This window comes from Manis javanica, chromosome 2 (genome assembly GCF_040802235.1).
Source record: "Manis javanica isolate MJ-LG chromosome 2, MJ_LKY, whole genome shotgun sequence".
Classification (NCBI taxonomy): Eukaryota; Metazoa; Chordata; class Mammalia; order Pholidota; family Manidae; genus Manis; species Manis javanica.
Window position 1 is genome coordinate 218,261,730 of NC_133157.1, and position 20,137 is coordinate 218,281,866.

The window sequence follows — 20,137 nt, forward strand, 5'->3', positions numbered from 1 at the left end:
TCATTTCTTCCTCCAGTCATTTAGCAAGAATTAACTAAGAGCTGGGCATCACCTCAATCCCACTGCCCATTGTTCTCACCAGACAGAGCCCCTTAGGGTGGGGGAGAGGGGGCAGTGTTTCACTGATCACTAGGTTTCCCCACCCATCTCCCACCACCCACCTCCCACCTTGTACAGGGTAGAAGGTACTCAGTAACACCCACTGAATAAAGGAATGGGTGAAGAAGATGAACCCAGGGTATCAATGGGATGGGGCCAATTTACAATTTAGCAGGAGCCTGTAACTGTTAGTATGTAACATCTTACTAAGTGATAATCCCGTACCTGTATAGATGCACATACTGGGACATATATTGTAATTGTTCTACTGTTCTATACCATGAGACATAAGGGGAAATCTGTGAGTTAAATGAAATATGGAGCTCTGCTGCCAACTGAGTCCCAGGTGCCTGACTCCACAGCCTGCCACCTGTGACCACCTGTGACCTTCAGTTAATGCCTAAGACTCACCCTGGAACCATACATAATCCTGAAGAGATTCTTTCATAAATCTCCAGTTAGCTTTAAAAAATACATATACAGTTGGCAACTGAATTGGATTCCCTACCCCAACTGGTGAGCTTGTAACCATGGGGCTTTTAAAACTACCTCTAGTGCCACCCACCTTCTGCAGCCTCTGTTTCTCAGCCCCTCTAACACAACACTGGGCACTAAGTATGAGAGAAGGTGATTACCCCACTACCTTGCCCACTGGTCCCAGGGAGCAGCCTAATCAGCTCCTGAGAGTCTCCCTGCCTTTTGCTTTTGCACATGGGCCCAGAAAAGCTGGTCTAAACACCATGTCACACTCACCTCCCATGCCCTGCTGTCCTGTGGCTTCCTGTGTTCCACTTATTTCCCTAGCCTTTCCTCAACTGCTTCCAATTCAGAACTAAACTGCCAAGAATGGGTGAAGGGTGTTCATACACATGGGCTGCCCAGGGAAGAAAGAGCAGAGCTAACCTCCATTTTCAGGGAGGCTCAGAAAAAGCTCATGTGGCTCTCCAAGATCACAAACAAGGAAACTGAGGTCCAGGGCAGTGGGCTTATGGATCCTGAGGCTGGAGAACAGCGCAGTCGGAGTGAGGGGCACAGGTTTTTGATGGCAGGCTCAGTGCTCTGCCCACTGCCGCACTGACTTCCTCTCATCCTATTTGCCCTTTATTTCTATCCATCCAACTGTCACCCAGCAGGCCCCCACCCAGGCCCTCAGCAGTGAACTGCGGGCAGAAACCACCATGTCCACCAACTAGCTGGCACACAGATTAGGCAGATTCCAGTCAAACAATCATGGCTATGTTCTCACTTCTCCTGTTCTGCATCCATAGATCAGCCCTTCTTTGCCTCTTTAGTGCAGCCACCTTGTGCCATTTGACGTTCCTTTCTGCTGTGCAGTATAATACAATAAATCTCACGAGAGATTCTGTCCTCAAATCTGTTTTTTCTCAGAGCAGAGCAGGGGCCTAGAAGTAAAACTCTATATCACGCCTGGAGGAGTGCAGCCAGTTTGCTTAATAAATCATAGCTTTTCCCTCCAAGCGAAAAGTGATCATCTGAATAATTGTTAACACTGGGCCAGGCAGAATAATATTGCTGTACTTCTGAATCACAGGAATCTTTTCTCAGAAATCTGTGGTCACGTCATGTTCCAAAAGACTGTAGTCTGTTGCTAAATGTGCCAATCAGAAGCAGCAGTTCGAGTCAGCCTGTGTGATTTTGGACAAACAGCCTTTCTCTGAATCTTAGTTTACTCACTGGTAAAATGAAAACTGTACGTGCTTCAACTACCTTGCAGGATTATACTGAAAAACAAGTGAATGGAAAGCAAAAGAGAACAGCTGTAATAGTAATAAAGCAAAACTAGTAGTAGTAAGAGTGGCTGATACCATTTTTAAGTAAGACACCATGCTTACCAGCACTTTGCCAAGCCAAGCCCTCTGTACTCAAATCTCAGGAATTCTCGCATTGGTCCTATGATGTGTGATTATTATTTGCATCATGTGCAGATGAGTAAATGGTGTCTGGAAGAGATTAGGTAACCTGTTCAAGGTCATAGTAAAGACTGGAGCCTGAATGGTAAACTGATTCCTAACCAGGCTCCATGGGAAGTCCTGGACTGACACGGTTCATTTCACCTCAGCAAGTACCGAGCCTTCCTGCACCCAGCGCGCACCGTGCACTGCCCTGGAAGGGACCACAGTACGCTCCTGGGTACAGCCTGTGGGGGTCCTGCTGCATGGGAGGAAACAAGGCACACGAGCAAGCAGACACATCACTCTGTCCCCAGTGGGAGGTGGTCAACAGACAAGTGGGTGGCCTTTTACTCTGCACTCCTGCCCAGAGCACAATGACCGTGGAGAATGGCAGCAAGGCTGAGAGTGTCCAGCCAGATCAGTTTGCAAAGGGGACAAGTGACCTAAACAGAGGAAGATGCAAGGCACATCAGAAGCTGGCAGTGAGATGACCCAGAAAAGTCTGGTGTAAGTGCTAGAGTGCCCAGAGCAGGGTGCTGGCCAGGCTCGGTGACAAGAGCAGGGTGGGGGCAGAGATTCTGGGTGTGCGAATACAGGATGGCAGCAATGATGTGGAGGGTGGGAGGAAGCTGAGCGGAGCAGCAGGGCTGGGCCCCTCAGGGTGTTGCTGCCCCTCCTCCATCAAAGCCCGGCGATTGAGGAAGCAGCCTGGGGATGCAGTGGGGGGGCAGGTTCTGAAAGTGAGATGCAACAGAACCCAGAGGGAAGCTCATGTGCATGCTTGGTTGGGAAAGCTGTTCTGGACGTGTGCCCTCCTGTCTCTGAAAGGGCTTCCACACGTGGGATTGCTCATACGAGTGGATTTCTGAAGGCAGAGGCTAAATGCTGAGGTCTGGCTGCCTTTCCAGAGGAGACACTATGATTAACAATAACTGGCGTGACATGAGTCCACAGAGGCCAGCTGAGCACTGTGTGCGTGGTTTCATTCAATCACCACAAAGTTCTCTGAGGGTGGCGGTCTTACCCCAGTTCACAGATTGGGAAACTGAGCCTCTGAAAGAGGTAGGCCAGCTGCCCAAGGCCACACAGAGGGGAACTGACAGATACGGTGCCAAAGCCAGGGCAGTCCAGAATAAATACAAGCCCTTCTCTTGGCCATCCAGCCCAGCTGGGCTCTCGAAGGCATTCCTGGCCCCTCACATCCCATCAGGGTGCCCCTCTGCACTAGGCTCTGTCATCACCCATGGCTCCCCAGTTCTCTCAGCACCCAGGTTGGAAATCTCCAACTGGCACCAAGCACAATTAGTTCTCAAACCCCAGGCCCCAGACAGATGGAGTCACTGGTTCTCCTCACACTGGAGCAAGTACTCCAAACATGGCTCACAACTGCTCCCACGTGGACTAACTTTGAGACGGTCCGCTGTCTCCTTCCCCTCCATTGCAAACCCTGGTCAGTTGTGTGGCTGACCAGATCCCTTTCTGCACGCAGGGAAAGGACCCTTGGTCACACCTCATTACTGAAAGAACACAGGTGGTTTAGGACTCACCAAGCTGGGGCCTTGCAGGTTTCCTCTCTGACCCCTCCTTTCTCCAATCACATGACAGGGTGCCCCCATGAGGCCCCCTGGGCACCACCTCTCTCCACCCTCCAGGCTGTAGGTCCCACCCATCTTCTAGCTTGAAGACTATCTGTTGTCTGGGGCTTTCCCCAACTCTCTCCTATTTTATTGATCTCATCTTCCAGCCAGAAAGATGGGCAGTCTTATCCCAGAACACAAGTTGGGAAACTGAGGCTCAGACATGAAAATCCATTGCCCCAATCCCACAGTTACCAAACGGTGGGCCCATGTTCGCCCTGGCCTCGCTGCCCCCTCCACCACTATGGCCTCCTGGGAAGTGCCCCTCAGACTTCCTTGCTGGGCAAACTGAAAGTGCCCTCAGAGAAGGGCAACGGGGGCGAGCTGAGCAGTCTCCAGGCTCGGTGGGTTCTGCTCTCTGTGTCTGCCCAGAATTGTGCTTCTTGCTCAGATCTGGGAGGAGCTGTGAAATAAGCATGCGTGTGTTTTCTCGGCAAGCGTGGGCTAACTAAAGCGCCATAACTATGTACTTTGAACAAGATTCTGTGAATGAAGGAAGAGGGAATGAAGAAAGAAAGTAGGAAGGAAGGAAGGAAAGGGAGGGAAGGGAAGAAGGGAGGGAAGAAAACTTTCATTGACTAGCAAACCTTGGGCAGGAGGACAGGGCTGGCGTCATGCAAAGTCTGTCCATGGTGAATGTGACCAGAATGCTACCATTAATGTTCCTATTTATAACCCTTTGAAATACAGGGTGAAGGGGGGGTCTTTGTTCTTTGGGTCTCTTATCTGATTCTCAGGAACAAAGTGAAGGGAGGCCAGTTGTGGTCCTACTAGCAGGCAGGGAGACCAGACATCCTGGGCCTAGAACCTTCCACCAGATGGCAGTTTTAGTGGAAGGGTGATGATGTGGTGGGAGGGATTGCTCCCAGCCTAGAATTAGGTCAAGTGGCCAACTGCAATGAGCTTCAGTTTTCCCAACTCAAAATACTGATAAATACTGACCACAAAGCCCTGTTTGGAAGGTTCAGCGAGTTCAGAATGTCCAGTACATGTTATTTCCTGTACAGAAACTGAAGAAGGATAAAGGACAGACAGACTCCAGAATTCACAAGACCAACACAGGCTTGCTAAGTGGGAGGTCTAAGGGAGACTGGGGTGGGGCCGGGAGTGGGGGTGGTTCTGGGGGACTGTGGTGTAAACATGGTAGGAATCCACTAACAGGACAGGCTTGGAGCAGCAGGGTTGTAGAGGAGAGCTGGCACCCTGGCTGCTGGCAGCTCTGGGGTGCAGGAGGGCATGAAGCTCGCTCTCCAGGACACCGTGGGCTGCCCAAGGTGGGTGGAAAACCCAGCAATGAAAGCAGGCCCTAGCAGCCTTAAACTGTGGGCTGGCTTCCAGCCCTGGCTCTGCCCACAAATGGGCTAAGGAATCCCAGAGGTCAGGCCTCTGAGCTGTCTACTTAACTGTGAAATACAGGGCAGGGAATCTCTAAAATGTCATATCTGCAGTCTGAGGTGCACCTCACCTGCCTGTAGTGTCCAGTGGCCACAGCCCAGCTTCGTAAACCCAGTTTTCCCAGGCTTAAATTCAGACAGTTCTATAAAGTCCCACCCTACCACCTCCTCCAGGAAGCCCTCCAAGGTTGGAGGCTCTGTGAGAGAGAGAGGTGTTCAGAGGGCAAAGGGCTCTGTGTGGGGCACAGATCTCACAATCACTGGCAGTGTTCGAGCAGATGGAGGATAACCACATGGTGAAGTCACAGTGAGGAAACAATCACAGGAGGCTGAGCAAGGGGTTTCTAAACTTGAAGGATGATGATCACAGCACATACTTAGCAAGCACGTACTGAGAATGGGCGCTCTACGGCGCACTGTTCTGAACACCTCTATTGGGCACTTTTCTAAACACCAGTATTGACTCACTTAGTGCTCATGTAGTACTGGGAGGCAGATACTATTATCCACATTTTGTAGATGAGGACATGGAAGCACAGAGATTAAGCAATTTGCTCAAGGTCACACAGCTAGGAAGTGGCACAGCCAGTACTATGATTGAGTGAATCAGTGAATGAGTCAGTAGATGATTAACTGAAGTCATGGAGTGATGGAAGGCAGAAGAAGGGCACTGCCAAGCCTCTTTGCAGGCGCTAGGATTTTACAATTCTTTCTTGTTTCATGCACATTTCTCTCTGTAGTTTGTTATCAGTCAACTCACACACACCTCCCTCCTAATGGTCACAGTTTATGACACCACAGCTCATGTTCAGAGAAAAGGAGAAATCTCCTTTGCCCCATGCCAGGGGCAGCCTCCTAACAATGCACAAGTATTCTGATATTCAAAATTGTCTCCAGGGACCGTAAATTTTTTTTGCAATTGTATAGACATCAGTTTAATTTGTATAGTCCGATAGGTCATGGATCATTAGTGTTTAGTTTAGTTTAGTTTGTTCCACATTATAGGTAAAGACAGAAAAATAGCAGCAGGTCTTATGATGGAACCATTATGAAAGGCATGTTCTTCATTTGAAATTCTATTAGGTGGTAGTGCACAGCTCGCAGTTTTCTCATTTCCCCTTCTCGTTTTAATTTCCTTTTTTGCCAAGAGACTGAAGTTTAAAATTTAGGATTATGCGTCAGAAAACAACCAGGAATACCCCCCACAAAGATATTCTTGGTGGTGGCAGCTAATCTGTTTCCCGAACAATGGCCTTTATTCATCAAACTCTCCACCAGGTGGTAGGATTAACAGCGTTTGCAAGTAACAAGAACAACCAACCTTTCCCTCCGTTGTGAAGATGTTATTAAAAGGGAATTTTCCAATGTTGCAACAACGACTTTTATTATTCATTTGACTTGAAGCAGGTTGTCCAAGAAGTACCTGTCCAGGGCGCTGCATAGGTTTACATGCCTGGTGACAAGCTCTATACTAAGCCTTCTTGTTCACGGTCCCGTCTCCAACCCTATGGCGGGCTCACCGTCCTTCAGTCTATCCCAGGCCCAATCCCCAGGCACCACGGGGCTCTCTGAATTCAATTGCTGCCAACACACTAAAGGGTGTGTGCTTGCAGTCTGCCTGAAGAGATCCAAACGGAGAGCAAAGATTCCAGCCAGACCATCACGGACTAAATAAACCCATCCATCTAGTCCCGAACAGTGAATCAGAAAAAAAAAAAAAAAGGCTCAGAGCCCCAGCTTTTGTGGGGATCAGGCTGCTGGAAACAGTATGTGGAGAAAGTCAGGACCTCCTTCCAAAAAGGATGCTACGGAACTTGGGTTCCTTTGTCCCTTTGGTGGGATGGCACATCATGGGCTGGGGCTGGGTGCAGATAACCCAGGGTAATTTGTTTCATATTTGCACCTCTTAGGGAAGCCGTCCCACCCTTTGTGTGCCCCTAATGTTCAGATGCAGGATGTACCTGAGAATTACACCATATGGTGCCTGAGATCTTGGGCTTTGGGCAGAAATGAAGTAGTCCATGAATTCTGGCTCTGCCGCTCTCCGGCTATGTGACCTTGGGCAAGTGGCTTAATTTCTCTGAGCTTCAGTTTCCACACCGATTAAATGGGATTAGGAAAAAGTACACAGTGACTCTGCAGGGCTGTTGTAGAAATTAGGGAATTAATATTAATGGATGACCAACTCTAGTGAGAGAAAGCATGCGTTCTGGCCCAGCCCAGATGGAGACGCTAATGCACCAGCCCAAGATAACCTCTCATGTGGGCTCCACAACTCTCAGAATTTCCTAGAAAATCTATCAATGGAAATTCTATTCTTTGAATTCCTACTCAAGGGCAGAATGCACACAGCGACCTCACTGCTCACTGACAGTCAACAGTGAGCCCGCCAAGAGATGGATCAGCAAGATTCCCTATTGTGAGAAAATCATATACATGCAGAATAACAAAATAGCGGGGAAATTATCTAATGACCTGAGGTATTTGTTGACAGGTCCGTTCTGGAGGTTCCAATAAGATCTGCCTGCCTGGGTCTCCCCAGCAGAACCATACCCTGGCCCCTCTCCCATAGTCTCCCCTGGCATGGCACTCTCTGGCTTCCTAAGCTTGTCCTTAGTGCAGTGTGGTTGTGGTTCTGATTCTGGTTCATTGTACGTATTTTACATCCGCTGTCAGTGGTGGCTCTCTTGGGCCATGCTGTGCTGTTACGTGGTTATGATGATCAGGTGTCAGCTCCACAGGTTGACCCTAGATGGAGGACGCTGAGCCTAGACTCATGCTCCATTGCCACCGTTCTCATACGCAGCCCAGCAGATGGAGGGAGCTCGAGCCGAAGTGCAGTTGCTAAGTCCCCGGGGGCCAGGACAAAGGGAGGTGGCTCCTGCAGGGTCAGAGGCCTGGATCTGCTGTCTCCCAAGCACATGGCCCCATGTCAGCCAGGTCAGCTGAGCTTCAGCCTCCTCATTTGTATGGTTTCTGGAGGGAAGGGTGAGTGGTGGGGTCTCTGGGGCAAGGGATGAAGAAGATACATGCTGTGGCTGCTGGGCCGTTGGAAGTGGGGCTGCCTCCTTCCCCAGGTGTGACCCACTCCCCCGATGGTAATTTCAGACACATGGCAGATCTGTGTGTGAGACTACATGACCTAAGTCACCTCACCTGCCCCATGGGGAGGACCCAGCACAGCACAGAGGGGAGCTGACCTGAGGTCCAAATAGGGTCACAGCTGCAGATGCCAATGGCTGTAGGCCGAGATCGGGGCTTGAGGTGATTTTGCTCTCCGACCACGGAGAGCTCTCAGAGGGCATCACAGCAACAGTACTTGTAAGGGAGAGAGAGTGTAGTCCCTCGGTACTTGGCCCAGCAAATTCAGGGGCCTATTTTGGGCTCCAGTGTAGTCTTCCAAGGACGGAGGTTTGTGGGCTTTTTTTTTTTTTTCTCTTTTCTTTTCTTTCCACTGAGCCTTGTATTTCTGAAAAGGTAAATGCCCAATTAGATGGATTTTTGTCTTTCATGGAGAGTTGTTTTTAGACTTTTTGAGCATGAAACAGTATTTTGGAGTCATTCCACCCTTTCAGTTGGGCTACTAGCTAGGTTTGCTTCGGTTGTTTTTTTTGGAGGGGGGGTTTCTTAAGAATCCTCTGCTAAGTAAATATTCATGAAGGGAATTTTTAGCCACTCCAGTCTGTTAGTCGATGTAGATTCAAACAGATATTTTTTTAATGTGGTAAAATCTATTACAATGATATCTATTGGGATTTGACTTTTTTTTTTTTAAAGGTTTCTGGTGAATTCAGAGATTATTTTTGGTGTAGACCCAAACATGGACCTTCCAAAAGTCATTTGCAATCCCTTTTTTAGTTGTGCCAAGTAATTTGGAACTCATGTTTTCTTCTCAAGTTTTCTGAATTACTGTAATTTTTAACTTGCATTTTATATTTTCTTAAAAGCTCAGAATCAATCAGACCTGGTTAGATAGCTTTTATGTATCTTAGAGAAAACACACACACACACACACACACACACACACAGAGTCCAAAGAAATGGTCCAAACATCCCCACATGATTTTGGGAGAAAAAAATCTTTTAACGTAAGAATATTCAAATAGTATTATTTGAATTATCTGAATACTGAACAGGCCTAAAGAACATGATAGAGCACAACCACCTTCAGCCAGCATGCCTGAAACTTGACCCTCTCAGGAAGAAAAGCTAACATTTGCACATTCATTTTTCACATCAACTCTACGAAGTATCATCCCCACAACAAATGAGTAAACTGAGACATGGAAAAGGCAAATAACGCTGATAATAAGTGATAATGTTGGACTGAAACCTTAATACTTAGGCTATTCTGCTTCTCGGGAAGATGCTACTGAAAAATTTAGAAGAGTCTTAATAAAAATAACATTACATTTGATGCTTTTATTTTGCTAGTGGGGACAGAGCACAAGGGGTTAAAACATGCCTCCACCTTCTCCTCTGTCCTTTGGGAATCCTGTGGCCACCCACCCCGCTGGCTCCTGCAGAAAATCAAGTGAGATGAGATGACACGTGTGCAAGATCACCCCCTAGGCCTGCTCTTCACTGGCTCACCCCTTCCTGTTCCTGAGAGGCTGCCACAAGGACCTCCTTGGCCTCTGACTGCTAGATTGGGCTCAGCTCTTGATGGCACAGGGATTGTGGAGGGCAGGCAGGGCGCAGTAAGGTGGCAGAGTTTATTCTACTGGCTCTTCCCTGCCAGGTTAGGGAGGGAGGCTATTCTAGAGGCTTCTATGAGCTCCTACTGCCACACTCTAATGATTCCCCTAGCCCATCCCTCCCTTTACCTCTTCTTCGGGGGGAGTATGGTAACTGGGTCCAGATAGTGCTACATCCCTGGGTGATTTCCCTAAATGCTGCTCCCAGCTCGGTAAACATTCCTTTTATTAAACTCTCCACTCAATTTGAGAGTGCCTGTTCCCTACTGGAACCCAGGATGATTCAGTGTTTAAAATACCTGCCACTGTACTGAGCATATACAAAACACTTAATAAAAAGTAGATGCTACTATTTTATTATCAACAAGGCATTATCCACATGCCTCATCCTGTGGGAGCCTCTCAACTCACGCTTGGCAAAGTGGGAAATCTGTATTGCCATCTATTAGTTGAGGAAACGGAGACTCAAAGAGGTGAAGTGACACACCCAAGGTCCCTGGCCAGGAGCAGGTGAAATGGGATCAGGACCAGGACCTAGGAGTTCTGAGTCCTAGGCCAGTGGTCCCCCTGAACCTGTAGGAAATACCCTGACACCAGAGCCCCTTCTCTGTCACTTCTCCCAGGGTTAACCACACTAGACTGAGCGCTCCCAGGTGTCTTCAACTTTGACCCCTGTCAAAACCATTGCCAAAACAGCCAGGCTACCCAAGATGGGCTCAGGGCGCTGACCACCTGGACAGTTCACCTTCCCCACCCCAGGTGTCCCTGCTCCTGGTAATTCTCTGGGTCATGCCCTAGGGGAAAAGGGGCTTCTACTGTAACCAACCAGAGGGGATAAGAAAAGCCCGCTTTTACTCCAACCCAGCCATGCAGCCTTGCTCTTTATAATTCAAGTGTTTTCCCAAGAACTTTCCAGAACTCTCCCCCTTCAGCCAAGTCTTCTATTGCGCACCTGCTCTGTTCCAGTGCCGTACCTTAGCAATACTTCTTCTTGTAACCCTCTTGCACACGGTCTCTTACCTAGGACATAGGGAGCCCAAGTCCCACATGGGGTACACTCCCATGCAGGACCTCATTCAGTCCTGGGGGTCACCCAACTGTATCTCCACTCTGGCCTCCAGGGTGCAGGGCCTGCTGAGCTCCCACAGCTAGACCCTGGCAGCCTGCTCTTGACAGCTGGCACACTTTCCTCACACGCAAGCTTGCCATGACTTTTACCCCTACTCTCAAAAATCAGCTATTTAAATCTGAGACAAGATGTAAGGAAAAGGATTAAAGATAAAGCATTGGATTTTATTTTCTTAAAGCAAAAGCAAAGCGGCCGCTATCTTACAAGCCACCAACCTTGGAAGGTCACAGTTCAGGGACAAGCACTCTGGCTGAGTGGCAGTGATGAACCGCACAGACGCGAAGCAGAGATCAGTACTTACTACCGGATATGGAGGCTGGGCTCAATAACTGAGCACAATGATTGTGACGAACACTTTCAGCTCTTAAAGTGGGAAAACCAAGTTGGTCCTGGTGAGGTTACTGTGGTTCATACTGGCAATGTGCGTCATCCGGGATTCTACACAGATGTCCCCTCAGCTCTGCCTGGTTGCAGACCTCAGCCTCTCAAACGCCCAGTTCCCTCACCCCTGCAGAATCATGCAGAACAGAACTATGGCCAATCTGTTATGTTATTTTACTTTGCTTTATCTTTCTCGTGCACACAGGGCATGCACCATGTTAACTACATCTCAGTTCTACACATTCAAGTCAATACATTTGCTCTCCTGCAGTCTGACTCACATCTAGGACTTCCCCCAACGTATTCAGGCTCTGTCTCCCCTAGTGAATCAATCTACGGGTCCCACAAAGCAGAGGAAACGTTTCCTTCTCTGCTCCAGCCCTCCCGCAGCTCATGCATATATCCGCTCAAGCATAAACCACACTGCAGCTTACGTCTCCGTGTCCCCACCAACCTCCCTGCCACACTGTGATCTCTGGGGGGCAAGGGGCAAGGACTGGCCACATGCTCTTCACTCCCCGTATTTTCAGCACCTTGCATGGTGCCTGGAACATAACAAGTTCCTAATAAATATTGGTTCAACTGAAAAACAGTCCAGCCAACAACAAAACCCAAAGAAATGTAAACCCTAGGCTTTCCAAGGGTATGTTGGTTTCCAATAAAGAAAGAGAGACTTGGAAAAGAGTGTGGCTTTGGGGAAGGGGGAGCACCGAGGGCTAACCTGTTTGGAGTCTGAGGCCAGCCAGCCTCTAGAAGAGCTCTGTCACCCCATGGTCCCTGTGACTTCCCCTCTGGGCTTCCTTATTTTCCCATTAAAATGAAATAACTGAGCACAATGATTGTGAAGAACACTTTCAGCTCTTAAAGTGGGAACCAAGTTGGTCCTGGTGAGGTTACTGTGGTTCATACTGGCAATGTGCGTCATCTGGGATTCTGCACAGATGTCCCCTCAGCCCTGCCTGGCTGCAGACCTCAGACTCTGAAACTTCAGGCTCTCTCTCCATGTCCAGTGCTGAGCCATGCTACAGAATGACAGCCAGGTGAGGGCGGGCTCCGGAGGCCTGCCATGCCCGGTGAGGGAGAGGGGCATGGTGCCACTGGGACAGGTGGCCAGGGCTGTCTGATGCCAGGGATGCCCAGAAACTTCTGAGAATGAATGAGATGTGGGCCGTCTTCATAAAAAAGGGCTTTAGAGGCCCCCAGACAAGGTCAGCAGAACTCAAAGCCTCTCATTTTACAAAGAGTGAAACTGAGACCCAGAACCTGAAACAGCTCGGGTGCCAAACTGCAAAGCAATTGAGCACTGGCCCTGGGACCAGATCTGAGGTTCTCAGTAGGGCCCAAGGTTGGACTCCGGTGTCCAAATGAGAGTGTAAGAGAGCTCTCAGATCCTCGGGTCTGTGAGGTGGTGCTGAAGGCTCCCCACAATCTCCATACCGAGCAGAACCTATGGAAACCTTACTCAAAATTTTTTGTGATTAGGCGAGATCCTCCATCCGCCTATGGCATGCATCCGTGTGCACGCACGTGTGCTTAGAGGTTTCACTGGGAAGCAGGATAAAAAGGTGACTGGTGGATTTTATTTTTCACTTTCTTGGTTGTTTTTTGCGCTGTGGGAGGGGGCCTAGGAAGAGGGTTATGGTTTAGATCTCATAAAGCTGTGTCCAAACATAACGAGTCAGCAGCCTGCTACACAGCAACAGACTCAAGCAAGGTTAACTGACCAGGAGATTCAAAGAGGCCCCTGTCTGAGGGACTGCCCATTGCTTGCCTCCAAGTGATGTCCTGGCCTGGGGGTGGGGGGGCTGCTTGGTAGAGAGGGGAGGTGGAGGCCCACCTGACCCAAAGCCCCATGCACCCTTGAGGCCCCAGAACCTCCAAGGATCCCCTCACTGCCAGACCCAACCCTAAGTGAGGGACCTCCCAACTGCCAATTCTGTGCCTGTCCCTGACTTCAAGAGGGATGCTGGGGAACCCACAACCCTAGGAGGTCAGCAAGAATGCCACTCAGAAGTTAGCTTCGGCCCGCTAGCTGCGGCCGCAAGGAGCAGAATCCACACCCCTAACAGCCCTCTGCCTCATTTCTGGCAACATTTCCTGTTTTTCTCTCTGAGCCGGGTGCTCCAGGTGGGTGCTGGGGCCTGCCAGCAGGGGAGGGCAGGGGGAGGACTCTGTGCCGCCAGGCCCAGGCCCTGGCCCCGCCCCGGTGGTAAAACCTAGACAGCACACACAGGCCTAGCAAATCGCAGGGGTAGCACCTTTCCAGGCTCGGGTGGGATTGCTCAAAGGTGGGGAAGGGGCCCTCTACTTACTCATTTATTTATTTAGCAAAAATAAGTTTTTTTGAAATGATGACATTCCTCCCCACCGACTTAAAGTCAAGGCAGATACACATTCATATATGCATATACATGTGTACCTACATATATAGTGTGTGAAGGTATGTATATACACATTCACACGTATACATTCACACAATGACGTCATATTTATTCCGTGCAACACATTTGAAGGTAGTAGTAATGATGCCATTTTACAGATACGGAAACCGAGACTCCAAAAACTCTCATGGCCAGTCCGGGACAGGACGACAGGGGACTAGGATCACCCCCAATTCTGAACCCGGATATGGGCAGAGGCAGGGGTTATGGAGTGGTGAACTCGGATCTGTCCGTTCAGCCAACCAGGAGATTTCAGGAAATGGCCAGGCCCTGCTGGTTGGGGGCAGGAAGGGGAGGTGCAGAAAGGCTGGGTGAGGAGTGCGCGGGCGCCCCTACCCAACCTTGGAGCCAGCGGCAGTTTCCCGAGCGGCCGGCAGGGAGCAGTGTTCTTCGCCTTTTCCGAACCTCCGGGGCGCTCCCCGCCGCTCGGGGAGAGGAAAACCAGGCGGCTCCACCCGCAGTCTCTGAGAGCAACAGCCCGGTTTCAGCCCCGCACGTAGTGGGAGCTCAAGGTGCGTCTGGAAGCCGAAAAGGCTTGGCTAGGTGGATGAATGTGAACTGAACACTGGAAATGGGGAGGAGAGAAGGGGACGTCCCGGCCCCCGCCTTCCATAGCAGAGGCCTTTTCCAGCAGCGCTAGTGCCTCCTGTGTGCCAGGCGCGGGGGCGACGACTGAACAACCTCGTTCCATCCTTATCTCTTTCTCCCTGCACGCGCACACACTCACTCAGCCGCAGAGAGGGGTGCGCCCTCGCTGTCTCCCTGGGAAACTCCTGCAGCAAATCCGAGTGTCAGGAAGACCCGTAAGGTGATGAGCTGGGGGCGGCGAGGGGACCCTGGAAGCGGATAAGTGAAAGCCAGGCACTTGCTTAATGGGGCCACGGGGCGAGGCCGCTGCCCTTGGGGTCAAGGCTGTCTGTCTCCCTCTGCGGGACACCCTGAGCCGCGAGACGCAGTGACCCGCCCTGCACCCAGCCACTCGCGCACTTCTGGGCCCGTACGTATCCGCCAGCCGAGCGCCCCACCAAGCCCGGCGCGTGGCGGGCGCTGGCTGGGATCCTCCGAGAGCAGGGAGGACAGACCCAGGGCTCCGGCCGACAACAGAGCCCAGACAATCCGCACACCCCTCCCCCGGCCCCGGCTGCGAGTTGAGGCGAAGGCGCGCTCGGGCGTTATATGTGCCCAGCCCCGACGCAACCTCAACCCCTTCTCAAGTTCAGCCGCGCTTCCTCCTGCAAGGTCACGCTCAAACACACACGCTTAATCGAAGCACCAGCCGAAAGTTGCGCCACCGTCCCGACTCCGAATCCAGCTCCCATTCAGGAGCTCCATCCGTGTCCTCTCTGCCCGCCTCCGCGCTCTCCCGAGGAGCAGCCCCTGCCCCGCGCAGATCACACACGAGAGAGAAGCACACAAGTTGCTAACTTTTTGTCAGATTATTTCTCGGCAGCTGCGGCGCCTAACGGGGTTGAGCGGACTTCGAGTTGCCACCAGCGCCACCCCCGCCACGCACTCCTTCGCCCACCCCAGTGCCTCCCGCGCACCACGCTGCGTCCAGCTGCGCGTCCCGGGCGCCAACTTCTCCAATGTCTCCGGAGCAACGTGGGCCGGCGGCGTCCCCGCGGGCGATGGCCGCTTCCCGGATCTGCGCCTGCTCGCAACGGATTTGGAGGCTCCATCCAGATACCGTCCCACCGCCGCTTGACCGGATTCCCCGCGGCCCCGACTTCGCTCCCAAACGCCGGAGCCCAGCAGTCCCGCGGGGGTCTCATCCCACCCGCGGCCCCGCTGGTCGCTCCGCCCTCTGGCGGTCCCGACCCCGGGAGATGCCAGCCTGGCGCTGGGTGCAGTGTCACTGGGGCCGTCCCGGGGACTGCTGCCCCGGCGTAGGCTGCCCGCTTGGCTCTCAGAAGCTCTCCCAGTACCGGCTGAAGATCCCCGAGCCCAAGCCTCCTCCCCGACCTCCTTCCTCTCCCAAAGACCCCAGGGACGCCGCGTCGAGGGCAGGGTCCCCCTGCATGTGTCTTCCGATGAGCGCCCAGGCTCATCGGTCCCACCGCCACTGTCACACCTTGCTCGAGCCCTCGCCGCCACTTCTCCCGGGCACGGGCAATCACCCCTCCACTCAGGGAACGCACGGAACTGCCCGAGCCCCAACTCCGGCGGACGCAGCCCCCGCGCCCCCGGGCAGCGCTCGGCGCGGCGCGCCCACTCACCGCGGCTGGAGGCACGGGGGAGTTCCCGGCGCTGCGGGGAGGAGAGGGGTCGGAGGGTCAAAGGCGGGCCGGTGTTCCGAGCGCAGCCCGCTGCGAAGCTCGCATCGCCCCCTCCTCCTCTCCTTGCACCCCGTCCTCCCCTTCCTCCTCGCTCTGCTCTTTGTCTTTGCAAAGTGTCGAAACTGTCTGGCATAGTGGAGCTCCGCCGGCGGGGGCTGGAGCCGGGGGCGCGGGAGGCGGGCTGAGGGTGGGAGCGGCCTCGGGAACACCTTCCCCCGGGTGCAGCGGGAGGCGGGGCGGGCGGCCCGGCCGGGAGCGGGGCCCGCCGGGGCGGGGCGGGAGCCGGGGCGGCCGCGGCCCTCCCCTTCCTCCGCCCAGCGCCCGCCCCTCGGGCCCCGCGCTCCCCCCGCCGCGCCCCCACCCGCGCCCGGCGCCTGCGGGCGGAATCCGGAGCCCCGGGGCCACGTGGGCCGCCGCGGGCTCGGCGGAGGCCCGGCCGGGGAGACGCCTAAGGCTGCGCGGGGACCGGATGGCCGCCCCAGAGGGGATCTGCGGGCACAGTCCGGCGGTATTCGCGCCGACGTCGCCGCCCACCAGCCGGCCAGGCCAGGGGACAGCGGCCCGGGTCCGGTGGGACCAGCCTCAGTGGCGGAGGCGGCGGGCACCCACCGAGAGGACGTGTCGGGGCCCTGAAGAGCCTGGGCCCGGAATACCGTAGCGGGAAGGGACCAGTCCCCCTACTGGCGACTGGGCACAGCCACCGGCGTCCTCTCAGGGCGCGGGACTCGAGGTGGGACTTAGGGAGGGGGAGGGGAGGGGAGGAGCGCGGCGGGGCCGGGGCGCCGGAGAGGCCCGAGCCGGGGCCCGGTGTGGAGCCGCAGAGCGGCCCCCGCGGCCCGGCCCCAGCCCCGGCTCGCCTGCCCGCCGCCGTTTCTCCCTTACACACGCGGAGGCTGCAACGCGGGCCGGAGCAGGGGGAGAGCCCGGCAGCGGGACCTCAGGCCGGGGCCGACCCCAAGGCGGCCTGGGGCTGGGGCTTCCGAAGCGGAATCCCCTTTGGGGTCAGGTTTGCAGGGGTGTTTGCCCAGTCTCCTTGGAGGGAAGTCGGGGCAGTGGAGACGTCTTGCTCCGTGGCAAGAATGCAGAATCCTGCTGCACAGGATTTTAGAGGCATAAAAAAAATTCTGGTTATAGAGTTTTTATCCCCTTACCGGGACTTTAACTCTTTTGCAACCTTTTTTTTGGAATGCTAGGAGGAAAGAGGCACAGCTTGGCCTAGGGGTCAGTTATTCCAGCTGCCATCGCGCCAGTCATTCCTGTTGCAGTGGGACGGGAGAGCTCAGGAGGCCATCCTTTCTCAGAGGGATGCTTCAGATGCAGGTCAGCTGCATCAGACTTCTTGGTTCAGATCCTGCACTGCCACTCACTGGATGTACGATCTTGGGCTACGTACAGAATTCTTAAGCTGACTGAGCCCTGTGCCTCAGATTCCTCGTCTGTGAAAACCAGCCTAATCGCTGTGCATCCCAGGAGGTTGTAGTGAGGACCAAGTGGACGCATACATGGGGAGCCCTTGAAACTGCCCTTAGCACATAGTAAATGCTCAATAAAAGTTGTGTGGATGCTGTTCTCCATTGTCAAATCCTGCCCACTTCATGGAGGTGACCTGCCCCAGGGAATGGGGAGACAGTGTTGGGGAAGACTTCTGGGGTCTGGGGAGAAAAGGAGAGTTATTCAGAGAAGAAAGTAATAGAACAGAAGTGGATTTAGAAGGAGAGGGAGGGGAGAGAATGAGAAAATTCACCACTAGAAGGGGAAGGCTGAGAGAAATAGAAACACAGTGCGAAGAGCAAGGGTAAGGTGGGGAGAAAGCTAAAACAAAGAAGGTGGGTCCGCAAGAATCCCCCGAGGAATCCTTCCGAGCTGCATGTGAAGCCTGCCACCTGGCTGACTTTCCTGCCCTCCATGATTTTGAGAGAAAAGCTGGGTGTTTCATGATCTGCTCTTGCCCCCCAAGCCCCACTGAATTTTGTTTCAATTCTAGTGGGGTGGGGTGAGCCCTTTGGCCTACCTGGAAGCACACTGTGGGCTTTGCTTTTTCTGAGAAAGGAGTCATCTCATTCACTGCGCTTAGCATTCCCCAGGGCATTACCCAAAATGCTTTACGGGAGCAGAGATGTTTCCTAGGAGCATCGACTAAGGTTCTGTCCAGCGACAGCATCCTCCAGCTAGGGAAACCTTCTAACAAGTACTCACATTCAACACCTGGAGGTGTGGCTTGCCTCATCATCCCGGTCCAAGTCTTTGTCCACAATACATGAGTGGTCCTCCTACTGGCCTCACAGGGACAAGTGCTTGCAGTGCCCTGTTGCTCTGTGTGATTATATAGTTGGTGGCTTTTGCCTTCTAGTTTGACTCAGCTTTCTGTGGACAGAGAAATGCGTCGTGTTTTGCTCCCTGATGACTGCAGTGCCCATCTCACACCAGTAACAGGGTAGATGCTCAATAAACAGTTCCCAAATGAATTAATAAGTGTTCACTGCACAGATCAAATAAATAATATACAGGAAAGCACTTTGTGAAATAGGAAATGCTGTAATAGTTCAAAGTATACTATTACAACCTAGTAGGGTCAGAGAGGATCAGATTGGGCAAGTAAGTGGCCCCAGATCATCCAGCTGCTCTGCTTTGAAGCCAAGAACCAACATTCTCTCAGGAACTGTTTATTGACATTGATTTAGTTCTCCTCCTCACCCCCTCCTGATTTCAGAGCAGCAGCAAAGCTCTCAGTAATAATGGTGAAGGAAATTGATTTCATCCTTCCCCTCCCCCTTTCTGGGCACATCCAACTATGTATCTGAGTGGAAAGATCCTAATGGATTCTGATGCCATGTGGGTGACTGGGCAGAAAAAGAAAGGGCTGCCTTGCTTGTCAGAGCTGCCGGCACGTGGCAGTCTGTGTTTTAAGCAGTGTTTTACTTAAGAGTCTTGGGACCTAACTTAGATAAAAAGAGATAATGTAGGTACGTATAGACTGAAGCTGGGGGTGGGCAGCAGGAAGGAAGACAGCCCTTCTCTAGGGCTCTGGCTCTGGGCCTCTCCTCTCCTCTCTGCCCCATTCTCTCCCAGCCCATTGGCTTTCCCTGGTAAGTCCTGGGGGCTGCCCTAACAGTTTTCTGTGTGTTTGTGGCCCCAGCCCCTTTACATCATGGCGACTGTGGAAACAGTCCTTGCAGCTGCCCTCCCACTGTCCATCCATTCCAGATTTTAGTTTTCTGAGGGTGGGAATCTGATTGGCAGACCTCATGGGTCATGGGCCACCAGCTGACTATGTGTGGGCTGCCCAGGCAGCAAGTGCCCACCTCAGGAGTAAACATGTCAAAGGAGAGCCGTACAGGAGATTTCACACTACAGGGAATGTAGGGCACATGGCTCTTCAGCCTCCTGCCAGCCCTGAGAGTCTTGAGGGCAGTTGAGTCAGTAGAACTACCAAGCAAGACCATATACCGTACACTGCTCACAGATATTAGACCCAACATCCGTGCTAAGGCAACTGGCTGATCAAGGTTGGCCGGTCATGACCATCCTGATCTCTTTGCCATAATTAGGCTCAGGAATAAGTACATTTAATCCTTATGTAGATCAGTAAGCTAAAGAGAAATATGCTTGGGCCCGCTAGGAAAGAAGTTATCGAGTATAAGCCCTGGGAAGCGTCTCTATTTCCAACTGGATATGAAACACTTTGTGCTCATAAGGGAAGCCAAACAGAAACAAAGTAGCTCCAGTGCCCTGATCACACTGTACCCGATGCCTATAGACTTTCTATTGTAAAAGTCAATACAATTCTCTTGTTTAAGCCGCTTAACATCATGGTTCTGTTACTTACAGATACCTGATACATGATAACAACTATCATCAAATTCTTTTTTCCTGAAGCCTCTCCTCCCTTCCCCCAAGACACTCCCAAGCTTAAAACCCTTAAAACTTCAATGGCTCCCACTGTCTAAGGAAGTAAATCCAAACCGAGCAGTTTAGATCCCCCTTGGTAGAGTCTCAATGTATGTTTTTTCACTTGTTTTCTTACAGTATTCTTCTTTACAAACTATATATAACAAATATGAGTCAGCCCAGAAACTCTGGTTAAATTACATGTTATATCCTTGAAATCAACATATCTCCATCTTGCCAGGATGATGAAAATTCACTAACAGCCATTACGGGGGCTCCTCA

At 52.3% G+C, this 20,137-nt stretch overlaps 1 protein-coding gene and 1 long non-coding RNA gene across 5 annotated transcripts in view; one reads left to right on the forward strand and one right to left on the reverse strand.

Annotated features, from left to right (window-relative positions):
• The window catches only part of ST3GAL1 (ST3 beta-galactoside alpha-2,3-sialyltransferase 1), an 88,822-nt gene extending 70,438 nt beyond the window's left edge, over positions 1 to 18,384 (reverse strand). For 2 of the 4 annotated variants that reach the window (XM_073230168.1, XM_073230165.1), the window contains exon 1: positions 15,908 to 16,100. The gene's annotated coding sequence lies outside the window, so the exon portion shown is untranslated. Of the gene's footprint in view, positions 1 to 5,114; positions 5,242 to 15,907; positions 16,101 to 18,163 lie in introns of those variants that run through there. The other 2 variants (XM_073230170.1, XM_073230169.1) reach the window with 2 other exon arrangements.
• On the forward strand, positions 16,346 to 17,536 carry LOC118972845 (uncharacterized). Its single transcript, XR_005061954.2, has 2 exons — positions 16,346 to 16,697; positions 17,161 to 17,536. It is a non-coding gene; the product is annotated as an uncharacterized lncRNA (long non-coding RNA).
• Positions 18,385 to 20,137: the final 1,753 nt, after the last annotated feature.